The sequence below is a fragment of the Pleurodeles waltl genome, chromosome 5, assembly GCF_031143425.1.
Source record: "Pleurodeles waltl isolate 20211129_DDA chromosome 5, aPleWal1.hap1.20221129, whole genome shotgun sequence".
In the NCBI taxonomy this organism is placed as follows: domain Eukaryota; kingdom Metazoa; phylum Chordata; class Amphibia; order Caudata; family Salamandridae; genus Pleurodeles; species Pleurodeles waltl.
The window spans coordinates 931,738,668-931,752,312 of record NC_090444.1 but is presented as its reverse complement, the minus strand read 5'-3'; positions in this window follow the sequence as shown (position 1 = coordinate 931,752,312).

The following is a 13,645-nucleotide window of genomic DNA, read 5'->3' as shown; positions in this document are numbered from 1 at the left end:
CATGGCCAAGCGGGTCTTGTGCTGTCGGTCCTTCATGGCCCAGCTGGGATGGGGCTGGCGGTCCTTCATGGCCCAGCTGGGCTGTGGCCGGCTGGGCCCTCCTGGGCAGCTGGGCTGTGGCTGGTGGAGCCCTCCTGGGCAGCTGGGCTGTGGCTGGCGGGGCCCTCCTGGGCAGCTGGCTGTGGCTGGCGGGCCCTTCCTGGGCAGCTGGGCTGGGGCTGGCGGTGGCCTCCTGGGCAGCTGGGCTGGGGCTGGCGGTGGCCTCCCGGGCAGTTGGGCTGGGGCTGGCGGTGGCCTCCTGGGTAGCGGGGATGGGACTGGCGGTCTTCTCTGCCGTGCTGCTCTTCCCAGACTTGCCGGGTTTCTTGTGGCCCTTCCCCACCTTGGGAGGTGTCACAGCTGAGTCCACACTCCCACCGGGACCCGTGGGAGCAGCTTGGGTGGCTGGAGTCTTCCCCCTCTCCCGCCGAGCACTGGCCAACTTCTGGTGCTTCACAGGGGGGGACTGGCTGTGCTGTGACTCGTGGTACACTGTCTCTCCTGGTGGCCGGTGCACTCCACATACCTGTGACTACAGGCACCACTGGTCCCGGAGATGTTGTGGCTGAGGTGCTAGTTCGGGACCTATGAGATGAACGGGCGGGGGAGGTGTCGGAAAAAGGTTAAGGCTGGACAGGAAAAGTTTGTGGGACACACTGGGACGGGTAGCTGGAGGGGGTTTGGAGTGGAGGAAGAGGTGGTGGTAGCAGGAGGTGTACATTTGGTGACTTTAGGTGCAGGTGCATGCGCTGGAGGCTGTCGTGAGGTGGATGACTGTTGGGTGGGTGTGTGCCTGCGTTTGTGTATCTTGGGAGGGGGCGTCACAGACACACTGGGAGAGGACACAGGGGACGTGTGAATGGTAGTGGGGGTGGTGACTACACGTGAGCGGGGTGTGCTGGTGGGTGTGCTGGTAAGGGACGTAGTGGATGTAGAGGTAGTGCATGCAGGTGTGTGTGTAGAAGAGACAGGGAGGGAGGTGGGAGACGACGAGGAGGGGGACACAGTGGAGGCAGTGGATGTTGGTGTGTCTGCATGTGTGTGATGCTTGCGTGAGTGCCTATGTGATGTGTGGTGCTTATGTTTGCCTGAGCTTCCCTTGTGTGGTGAGGTGTGTGCAAGGCTGGTCTGATGGTGTGCTTGGGATAGGCAGAGGTACAGGGGATTGGGTCTGGGTGGAGGAAGTTGGAGGGGGTAGGCTAGACACAGGGACAATGGCTGCCATCAGTGCTGAGGCCAGAGTTTGAAAGGCTCGGTGAAGGGCCGCCTGACCAGAATGAATGCCCTCCAGGAATGCATTTGTTTGTTGCAACCGCCTTTCTACACTCTGGATGGCATTCAAAATGGTAGACTGCCCAACAGTGAGTGACCTGAGGAGGTCAATGGCCTCCTCACTGAGGGCAGCAGGGGTGACTGGGGCAGGGCCTGAGGTGCCTACGGCGAAGGAGATGCCCACCCTCCTGGGTGAGCGGGCCAAGGGCGAAGGCTGAGGGGCTGCTGGGAGGGCGGTGCTGGTAGGGGGGTGGCGGCTGTACCTGTAGATGCGGGGGGCACAGATGTTGCCACCACCACAAGGGAGCTCCCATCAGAGGACGAGACCGTGTCGCTGGTCTCAGCTCCTGTCTCCGCCGTGAAGCTCCCCTCGCCCTCCTTCCCACTGGTGAATTCTGAGTCCGTAGAGTGGCCCTCCATGGCCATGTGGGATGCAGCTCCCTCGTGCTCCGGTGCCACTGCTCCTCCGCCTGATGATGCTAATGCACACAAGAACAGGGAGACCACAAAAAGGGGGGGGGGACAGAAGAAAGACATGTTGAGTGCATGGATTACCGCTACCGTTGGCGGACAAGACAGACACAGAAGCCCCCTGCACTACGCCGCGCTCTTGGGCTCTACAGTGCAATTCCTGGGAAATGGCCTACAAGGCTATGGATGACATCTGCACACATAGATGACACAGGGGCATGAATAGCTGTACTTGGCACTCTACAGAGGTGGGGTGGGGGGCCACAGGGCCATGCCTTATGGAGGGGCCTAGCCTACGGAACTCGCCCTGGTCTAGGGAAACCCACAGCCCTCCTCCCCCACCCAGACAACTCCACTGCACGCAAAGTCAGCAGAATGAGAGTGTACTCACCCCCTTGTGTCTGCTGTGATGCCCTCAAGCGCCCATCCAACTCCGGGTAGGCCACCGCCAGGATCCTGAACATCAGGGCGGTCATGGTTCGACGGGCACCCCTCCCACGTTGGGAGGCCATCCCCAGCTGAGCCTCTGCCGTCTTCTTGCTCGAGTAGCAAATGTCCTCCCATCTTTTCCGGCAGTGGGTGCTCCGTCTGTGGTAGACCCCCAGGGTCCGGACGTCCTTGGCGATGGCACGCCAAATATCTTTCTTCTGGTGGGCGCTGACCTACATGAAATGTACAGGGGAAGAAGAGAAGTCATTACCAACTGCACCATCAAAGTGAGTGGCCCCCATCCCTACCCTTGCCATGTGGCACATGCACCCACCGTCTTTCATGCACGCAGAACTCTGCCCCCTTCCTTCTTACATCCAGCCCTCTCCACACAGGCATAGCCCATACAACATGCTCCCTGTGTACTTACCTGTTTGTCTGGAGGACCGTAGAGTAGCGTGTACTGGGGGAGGACCCCATAGACGAGCTTTTCCAACTCCTCCGATGTGAAGGCAGGGGCCCTTTCCCCAGATGCACGAGCCACTGTCTCTTCCAGACCGAGGTCACAGCAGCACTTGCAGTGTAGGTCCTCTCCTGTCAAAGATCAGGTATCGAGTGATTAAACAGATAGAAAATGGCGGTCATTTCCGCGGCGGTCACGTCCACGGTGGTGCGTACCATCACCGCCGGCGTACATCGTCATTGGCTCCTGGGACACATAGGGCCTAATGTTAACCAATGGAGCATTGCGCCGCGGTCTCCGACCGCCTACCGCGACGGTGTACAATGCCAGTGCAGTTACCTCACATCCCATTGTCCCACTTTAGAGGTCAGGCAGCCGCCATTTCAGGGGCCCACATGGCCTAATTTCCAACTGCGTCACACATACCTAGGCCTAGTCTCAACACACATACAGGCCACATTTTGTGTATGATTGGTGTTCTGTGTAAACTGTGGGTACGTACTGAGTTGTTTGACTCTGTGGTCGCTGTTGTCCTTCATGGGCACCGTCCGTTGGGACATGTGAGGAGATGGCGGAATCCTCCGGTGTACCAACCACTGGTGGACCTGTCAACAATGGAGGAAAGACATTTGATAATCACCTACAGGTTTCACCGTGCCACAATCCGGGAACTGTGTACCCAGTTGGTGCCAGACCTGATGTCAGCAATCCGCCATCCCACAGGAATCCCCCCTCAAGTGCAGGTGCTATCAGTGCTCCATTTCCTTGCAAGTGGGTCTTTTAAAACAACTGTGGCCATGGCATCAGGGATGTCCCAGCCTATGTTTTCAAACGTATTGTCCAGAGTGTTGTCTGCCCTGCTGAAACACATGCGGAGCTACATCGTTTTCCCTCAGGTGGAGGATTTGCCTACAGTGAAAGGTGACTTCTATGCCCTTGGACATATCCCCAACATCATAGGTGCCATTGATGGGACCCATGTGGCTTTGGTCCCCCCCCCACAGGAGTGAACAGGTGTACAGAAACCGGAAGAGTTATCATTCCATGAATGTACAGATGGTATGTTTGGCAGACCAGTACATCTCCCATGTGAATGCCATGTTCCCTGGCTCAGTGCATCACGCCTACATCCTGCGGAATAGCAGCATCCCTTATGTGATGGGTCAACTCCAGAGGCACCGTGTGTGGCTATTAGGTGAACCCCTGGAAGCAAGACAGTGGGAATGGTTGTCTGGGGTTGTCCCTTCAGGTTAGTGTGTGTCTAACAGTTGTCCCTCGCCATTTGCAGATGACTCTGGGTACCCCAACCTGTTATGGCTGCTGACCCCAGTGAAGAATCCCAGGACCAGGGCAGAGGAACACTACAATGAGGCCCATGGGCGAACTAGGAGGGTGATCGAGCGGACCTTCGGCCTCCTGAAGGCCAGGTGCAGGTGCCTGCATATGACAGGTGGATCCCTATTCTACTCACCAAAGAAGGTGTGCCAGATCATCGTGGCCTGCTGTATGCTTCACAACTTGGCTTTGCGACGACAGGTGCCTTTTCTGCAGAAGGATGGTCCAGGTGGCGGTGTTGTGGCAGCTGTGGAGCCTGCGGACAGTGATGAGGATGAAGCAGAGGAAGAAGACATGCAGAACAGGGACTCAGTGATCCAGCAATATTTCCAGTGAAACACAGGTGAGAATACATTCCTGCCTACTACATGTACTTTTACACTTCTACCTCTATCATGTCTGTCGTTTTCACCCAGTGTACAGTATGGTCACTGAGTTGTCACTTTCCCTTACGGTTTCACAGATGTGGGTCCCAACGTGTGTCATCTGCTTAGATTCCTCATGGACTAGAGCTGTGTGACATAGGTATGTTGACATTACTATTTCAAGAACATTTTGTCACTGTAATTGCAAATACACTATTTCAAATACACTATTTCGAAATCACAGACAGACTTCAGATCTTTTTGTGCTTTAGGTATGTTTATTTAAATGCAAAATATTGGAGGGGGAAGTTAAATGGTGAGGGGTGATGGCGGAGGAGTGTCCATGGCAGAGTCCAGTCTATTAGTCTCACAGGTACATTGCCCATATGGGCTTAGGAAGTGGAGCTGGGGCAGTTTAAATGTGGACAGGGTGACAAAGTGGGACAGTGGGATGACAATCAGGGTGGTCTCATTTCTTGGCGGGGGTCTTGGCTTCGTGCTCTGTCTTGTTCCTGGATCTCAGGGACCGTTTGTGGGGTGGTTCTCCGTCTGCAGGAGGTGGGGTGCTGGTGTGTTGGTCCTGTGGCGGGCGTCCTGTCCACTAGCGCCGGCGGAGGTAGTGGGCAGTTCATCGTCCATGCTAGTGTCAGGGGCCGCTTGTAGTGCCACAGTGTCCCTCCTGGTGTTGAGTACTTCCTTCAGCACCCCTACAATGGTGGCCAGGGTGGAGCTGATGGTTCTGAGTTCCTCCCTGAAGCCCATATACTGTTCCTCCTGCATGCGCTGGGTCTCCTGAAACTTGGCCAGGACCGTTGCCATCGTCTCCTGGGAGTGGTGGTATGCTCCCATGATGGAGGAGAGGGCCTCGTGGAGAGTGGGTTCCCTTGGCCTGTCCGCCCCCTATCGCACAGCAGCCCTCCCAGTTCCGATGTGTTCCTGGGCCTCCGTCCCCTGGACGGTGTGCCCACTGCCACTGCCCCCAGGTCCCTGTTGTTGTTGGGGTGGTGGGTTATCCTGGGTTCCCTGTAGTGGTGGACACACAGCTGATTGACGTGTCCTGGGGACAGAGGTATGGGCCCGCTGGGTGGATGCTGTGCTGGTGTTTCCAGAGGCGGGACGGTCTGCGGTGGCCTGTGCCTGTGTGAGGGGAACCGACTGTCCCGAGGCCCACGATGGTCCGGGCTGGTCATCTAGATCCAGCTCGACAGAGGTACTGTCATCACTGTGGGCCTCTTCTGTGGGTGGAGTGGACATGTCTGGACCCTCCTGTCTGGTGACGTTGGGTAGGGGTCCTGCAGGGGTGGAAAGGCATGATTATTGCATCTGTGTGTGTTATGGCGTGCAATGGGTGGGTGACCGTGTACCCCAGTGCTGGCATTCCTCTGTGTGAGCTTGTGTGATGATGGATTAGGGGGGTGTATGGGTATGTGCAGTGGGCATGCTTTAGTGATGGGTGTCCATGCTTTGTTGTTGCATGCAGGGCTTGGTGTTGGGATGTGTGGTTTGTGATATTGGTACATTTGTGAGGAGTTGGAGTGATAGGGGTGAGGGTGAGGGTGGGGGTATGTGATAGCATTCAGGTAGGGTGGGGGATTTAATAGTTAAGATTTGACTTACCAGAGTCCATTCCTCCACCAACTCCTGTGAGGCCCTCAGGATGCAGAATCGCCAAGACCTGCTCCTCCCATGTTGTTAGTTGTGGGTGAGGAGGTGGGGGTCCGCCGCCAGTCCGCTGAACCGCCTGGTAGTGTCTTGAGACCACGGAACGCACCTTCCCCCATAGGTCGTTCCACCTTTTCCTGATGTCCTCACGATTTCTTGGGTTTTGTCCCACTGCGTTGACCCTGTCGACTATTCTTCGCCATAGCTCTATCTTCCTTGCAATTGAGGTGTGCTGCACCTGGGATCCAAATAGCTGTGGCTCTACCCGGACGATTTCCTCCACCATGTCCCTGAGCTCCTCCTCCGAGAACCTGGGCTGTCTTTGCCGTGCCATGGGGTGGTGCAGGTGATGTGTGGGGTGGTGTGTGTGGTGATAAGTGTGGTGATATGTAGTGGTGTGTTGTGTGAGGTGCGTGGAAGTTGTGTGGGTGATGGTGTTGTATGCCTGTGGATGCTACTTTGTTGATGGTGGTGTCTCTCTCTGGCCTTCGTTCTTGATTTTTGGTCGTAGGAGTTTGTGGGTGATGTGGGTGTGTGTTTTATATTGTATTAGGTGTGTGGGAGTGGTGTGTGTATCAGGTGTGTGTATTTCAAATTATCCAATGTGGCTGTGTTTTGTAAGAGTGTGTTTATTTTGAGCGCGGCGGTGTGTACCGCCAATGGAATACCGCAGTTGAAAGACCGCCGCGTGGATTCGTGTGTCGTGATAGTGTGGGCGTATTTCTGTTGGCGTGACGGTGGAGGTTTTGTTTTCACCAGTTTATCACTGACCTTTGGTGTGGCGGACTTGTGTGGGTGTCTGAATTTTGCCGGATTCCTAGCAGTGGGTCATAATGACCGTGGCGGAATTCCGCGGCCGCAGCGGTGTGTTGGCGGTCTTCTGCACGGCGGTAAGCAGCTTTTACCGCCAATGTTGTGATGACCCCCTTAGTGATTAATGATGGCCACTCAAGTGGCAAGATTTTCCAAATCGCACATTATTTTCTGTGCTTAGTCAAATTCCATGCAGATTCACAATCCAAAGTACATGAATATTTATTAGTAAAAATGTATTGTTCAAAATCCCTCCTCTTATGACTAATGTTATCATCACGCTTTACATCTTCCCACAAAAATTTGTCCTCCTTATAACGTTTTTTATTCTTCTTCCCCTTTTTGAATTTTTCCTCACCAATTTCTCAGTTTTAATTTCTTCCCTCTAATCATTTTCAATTTCTTTATTTTAATCACATGATACAATTTACATATTCCCCATGCTCCAATTATAGAAATCACAATAATCAATATTACTTGTATTATCTTCAATATTATCCCTTTCCCCAGCCCCTTGCCAAACCAATTTTCCACAGAAGTAAAATATTTGCCAACATTTTCCCAAAATCCTCGTTCTTTCAGTTCTATCAAAACAGCACTATCATTGGTCAGGTTATTAATAAGACTCCTAAATTCTTTACTATTGTTAGGCATATATGAGCAACAATGTTTTGGAGTCAGCATTTTACAAACTCCGCCCTCCTTTGCTAAAAGGATGCTAACGCAAGGCGGTTCTGAAAAGTCATAGATCTTACTGCAGCCATTTCTGTGTCCATTAGGATCATGGCTCCTAAAAAATGTGTCAGAATGTTATCCACAATAGTAGACAACTTTCAAATTTTCAAAGAATTCAAAAAAATCCCTGTGAAGGAATTATTGATCCAAATATGTCTCCAACTATGTCAGAATATGATTCTCGCTTTTGTCTAACATGATGTGATTCATTCACTTTAGCTATCTTACTCAAGTTATCAAGTTTAAATATCTTTGGGAAAACTGACCCCAAGTAACTTGTGCCATACCATCCTCTAGGAATACGGCAATATGCATTTGGTCCACAGATGTAATAAACTCCTGGAACTGCTGAGTCTTGTCCATTCAACATGAACGTCTATTTACTCTGTAACAAAAACACATGTCTACATTCACTTGTTGCAACAGAGTGTCAGTTCTAGACTTAGGTTTATATACACAAAGCTTTCCTAACTGTTGTGCATCTAAAGCTAACATCCCTTGTGTCTTTATTTCACTAAATACATGATCATTTCTAAATGTCCTTTTCTTTAAGCCCTTTCTAATTTCTCCTTTAATGCCTTTCTTCTAACATTTGTCTGATCTAAGGAGCTCTTTTCTATGGGTGTTAGCATGCATGTAAGATTGTTTCTATGTGAGTAAGCTGAGCCAACAGTCAAGATAGGTTCAAAGAATCCTCTCATTAATTCTATGGTGTTCTCCTTAGCTACTCTACTCAGATACGTAATTATAGGGACAAATGAAAATACAGCTTCATAATTGGAATAGAAATATTGGATATACTCCTGGTTATAGAATCTTGTTAGTAACAGACTACAACTTATCCCATACATAAGGGGCAAACTATCGTAAGTTACTCCTTCCTCCACAGATGAAGGAATCTGTGTGTAGACATGACAATCTCTCGCATCCATCATCTCAACATACTGACGCAATAAGCTCCTTGAGTATTATCTATGTGTCAATATTTCTCATCTATCCTAAACCTATCTACTTCTGTGAGTGTAGTACTTGTCTCTAAAGCTGAGGTATGGTTGGCCACAGTCTTGTCAAGAAGAGTCATGCTCACAATCAACACCAGACACAATATCATGCATACAATCGCCAAACCAATACCCATGTATCTACAGCACCTATTCTTCCTACCCTATTGACCAAGATTACTCATGATCTGTAAAGAATCAGAAAGTAGAAATGAAAATTATAACTGCAGCAAAAATCTAAAACAAAAATCTTCAATCTTCTTTAGCAGTTATTTACAGCTTTCAGTCTTTCTTCCCGGACCTTTTTCAAAAATAGGTAATGTGTCAAAATCGATTTAGCAGCTTGTCAAATCAGGTTATCAAAAGTTGTTTTCTGTTTAATTTCTATACTTTCTATAGTTTCTCTCTTGTACCTTTTTCAGATCTACAGTTTTGCAAAGTTAATTTCATTTATCTTCTTCAAGTGCCAAAATATTGACGTGGAATGTCTTGATAAAAAAAAGACAAACATTCACTCTGACATTCACTTGTCATGGCATAAGCCCATTCAGGACCTGCGTACCTTCGATTTGCATTTCTCTTTCTTTTCAATCTTCGATCTCCATTTAGTTCTCTATCACTCAAATCTTCTCTCCTTATTGTGTCTTCTTCTTCCTCAATTGTTGTCACTGTAATTGCCTTTTTTCTCTTTGCTTGTGACTTCGGTCACTTATCTCCTTTCAGTGGACCTTTTGTCAATGCTCTTTTCAGTTCTGGATTTGCAACTTATTTCTGTTCTGCAGGATTTTCTCTTCACATACCCACAACTGGTTCAGGAGGAGTCAGAACATATTGGCTTTGATCTGCCTCAACTCCTTCTCCTTTGGGATCTGTTGTTTGCTCTGTTTGTCTTTCAAGACCGTCTGCTTCTGGGAGAGCCCTCCTCTGATCCGATTTTCCTGCTATCTCATTTGAGGTAGGTTCACTGTCACTCTCCTTTAGGTCTTCCACTTTTTCTCTCACAGGAGTGTTTGTACTGGCTTCAGTTTGCGCAGATTCAGTCTCTAATTCTCCTTCTTCCCTATCCAATTCTGGAGTTGGTCTGGACATTGTCGGTACTCTCAACAACTGTTATGCATTGTCCAACGGATATGGTACTTTTCGAATATGGCTGGCATGTATCCAGTTCGAACTCCAGTGTACTTCACAGCTGTAGTAATAATCAGTACCACTTGGTAAAGGCCTTTCGACCTAGGCTCCAAACATGTTTTCCTCACATGCTTTCTGATCCCAACTCAGTCTCCTGCTCTCAGGTTGTGGCTTTGTTCTTGAGACGGTTGCAATGTGGTGGCTTTCACCTGATGAAAGAGTGAACCACATCAATCAGACCTTTGCAGTAGTCCAACACCATATAATCTGTCATGTTCACAAGAGCATTGGCAGGACCCGCTGGCAACCGCATTGCTCTGCCCATGGTGACATTCCTGTTTTCCTGTTGGGTGCGTTTCTCATAGTCATCAGATATAACAGGGCCATTTCAGAATTGATGGCACACACATTTTCGCAATTCTTGATTTCAAGGTACCATTCATCTGCTCCACAAGTCCTGAGGCTTCAGGGCGGTAACTACAATGCAACTTCTGTTCAATGTTTAAAACTGAACATAGTAATTTAATTATTTCATTGTTGAAGTGCCTTCCTCTATCTGATTCTAAAGAGACCAGAAACCTAAAACGTGGTATCAGTTCCCAAAGCAGTAACTTTGCTACTGTGAGGCTGTCATTTCTTTGTGTAGGGTGAGCTTCAATCCAGTGACTAAGGATGCAAACAATCACCAACACATATCTCAATCCTCCACACAAAAGCATTTCAATGAAATCCATCTGCATTCTGCTAAATGGACCTCTTGCTTTTCCAATGTGGCTCATATTGACCACTGTCCCTTTACCAATGATTATCTGTTGACAGATGATGCAACAATGACAAACTGCTTCAGCAACCTGTCTAAACTTTGGATTGAACCACAAATGGTTGAAAGTATGGACCATTGCATCCCTCCCAACATGTGCTTGACCATGATAAGATCTAGCCATTTAAGTCAACAGGCTATTGTCCCTACCCAGACACCCAGATGTCATCTTCACGTTTTAACTTCACCCAATTCTTTTTCTCATCTTTGTCAACATTATCCTGCAATGCTTTCAATTCTTCCAAGGTATCTATAACATGTATTGCATAATTTGGGCACATTTCATCCTCCGGTAACAATTCCCATTTATCTTTGAATGATATACAGTTCAATGCGCAAAACCTTGCTACTTGATCCACATATCCATTTCCCATTGAAACAAAATTTTGTGATTTCAGGTGTGCACTGCATTCCACCATGGCAATCTTTTCGGGCAATTGAATAGCTTGTAACAACTCATGGATTCTTTCACCATTCCCAACTCTGTGACCACAGCTGGCCAAAATCGTATATTATTCCAAATCCGTTTTGACTGTCAGTATAAATGGTGACTTTAAGCTGTGCAGAAACGTGGCATGCTCTAGTAAGGGCTACCAATTCCACCACTTGCACAGAATACACTCATTGAAGTCAGGACGCTTCGAGTATACCAGAAATTATGCACACTGCATATCCTGCTCTCAGGGTTCCCATGTTGTCTCTTAAATAGGAACCATCAACAAAAACAATTTGGTCATTTTCTTCCAATTGGGAATCTTTAATGTCAGGTCTCGGTTTTGTGCACAAATCTGTTACTTCTAGACACTCATGCTCAACTTCTTTTAATTTGTCAACTTCAATATTCTCTTTTGAGAGTAAGGTTGCTGGGTTGAGCACTGTACACCTTTTCAGTGATACATTAGGGGACCCCAGGATGACGGTTTCATAATGTGTCAGCCTTACATTAGTCAAATGCTGTGGCTTGGTTCCGTTGAGTAAAACTTTAAAGAAGTGAGGGACCATTACATTTAAAGGATGTCCCATCACAATGGTCTCACTCTTGGTGAGGCTTGGTCCAACCGCTGCAATGGATCACAGACAGCCTGGTAAAGCTGCTTCAAGTGGGTCCAAAGTAGCTGAACAATAGGCTACTGGGCGATTTACACCACAATGGACTTAAGTCAAAACAAACAAAGAACATGCATCACGCTCATGGCAGAACAACAAGAAGGGTTTTGTGTAATCAGGCTTTCCCAAAGCCGGTGCTTTGCACAGATTTCTCTCAACTCAGTAAAGGCTTTCATACAGGCTTGATCTAACACTAAGAGATCAGCAACTTCTTTGTGAGTCAGGTTCTGTAATCGCTTTGAAATGACTGAAAAGTTTGGAATACACTGGCGACAATAGCTCACCATTCATAACAACATCCTGACATCTCTCTGTGTTGCTGGGGGATTCATCTGCAATATGACTGTGACCCTTTCCCTGGATATTTTCCTAATTCCCTTCTCAATTAGGTGACCTAAATATTTCACTTCTTTGTGACAGTACTGGGATGTTGCTGGGGACACTTTATGTCAGTTCTTCCCTAAATGATTCAGTAAGGCGATAGTCTCATACTTGCATGCCTCTCTTGTCTTTGATGCAACTAACAAATCATCAATGTACTGCACCAATGTCGATCGAAAAGACATTTCCAATGACTCCAGGTTCCTCTTCAAGATCTGGTTGAAAATGGATGGTGATTCTGAAAATCCTTGAGGAATTCTGCCCCAACAGTAAACGCGATAAAAAAAATTGAAACAGAATAGAAATTGACTATCCTCATGAAGAGATATGGAAAAGAATGCTTGTGACAGGTCTACTGCAGTGAACCATTCAGCATCGCATGGGACCAAAAACAAAATCACTGCTCGATTTGGCACCACAGGACAACACTTAATCACAATGTCATTTACTTTCCTCAAATCCTGAACAATTTGAAATTTCCCACATGGCTTATGCAATCCCATTATCAGTGAATTACATGGACTGCTTAACACTTCTTTCAAAACACCTTGGTTCAGAAATTCTTTAATTATGGGTGTAATCCCTTCAACCATCTCTTGTGTCATGTGGTAGTGAGGCATCTGGGGAAAAATCGCGTTTGGCTTAACTGGAACTTTAACTGGCTCAACTCCTTTTATTAGACCAATGTCTTTTCCTGTAAAATCCCACACTTTCATTTTAACTGTTTCTTGTAAATCAGATAGAAGATCTCTCACTGTGAAAACTGGAAAGAAATGAATCAAGGAGTACTCCTCATTCACAGTATCATAGTTAGGTTCTGGAGAATAATCATCTTCATCATCACTGTTTGTCTGAGTGGCAATTCCATCATTTGAACAATTAATTGAGCATCTTGTTTTACACAACAAGTCATAAATAACAAATGTGTGTAATCCTTTAAAGTTGACAATTTTAACCTGAACCGGTTCTTTAATTGGGTTTGTCAAATACTGATTTGCAACTCCTACAATCTGCACTGTTTTCCCTGAAAGGGGCAGGCTTAGAACATCTGCAGTTCTTACTGTAGAGGGTGTAGCTCCTGTGTCAATGAAAAATGAGACTTTGTGACCCACTACCTTTCCCTTCATATGTGAACTTTTATGATCTACCTCTAATGAAGCTGCTAATACACATTCTTCCTCATCCGAACTGTCACTCACCGAATCATCGTTTATTCCATATTCACTGTGTAACAGTAATTGGTGCACTGTGTTATTACTCTGATTAAGCCTTTGACCTGTGACCTGCTGAGAAAGCATCACTTGTCCCTGCTGTATTGGGGATTGAGGTATTTGAACTTGTAGTTGCATTTGCTGTGACTGGGGTATCTGCAAACGTGGCATTTGCATATGTTGCAAGGGCTCAAAACCTTGCATCTGATTCACATTGCTTTGAAAAGTTGGATTGTGACCTCTCATTCTCGGTCCCCTCATATTTGGAAAATAATAGATTTTGCTTGTTTGCTCCTGTTTGCAATGTCCGAGCCCTCCGCAAGCGTGACATGGCAACAATTTCTTCATTCCTTGCGCATCATTCTGAACTACCACAGTACTCAAATCAAGACTACGGTTCACATTTCCAGTTC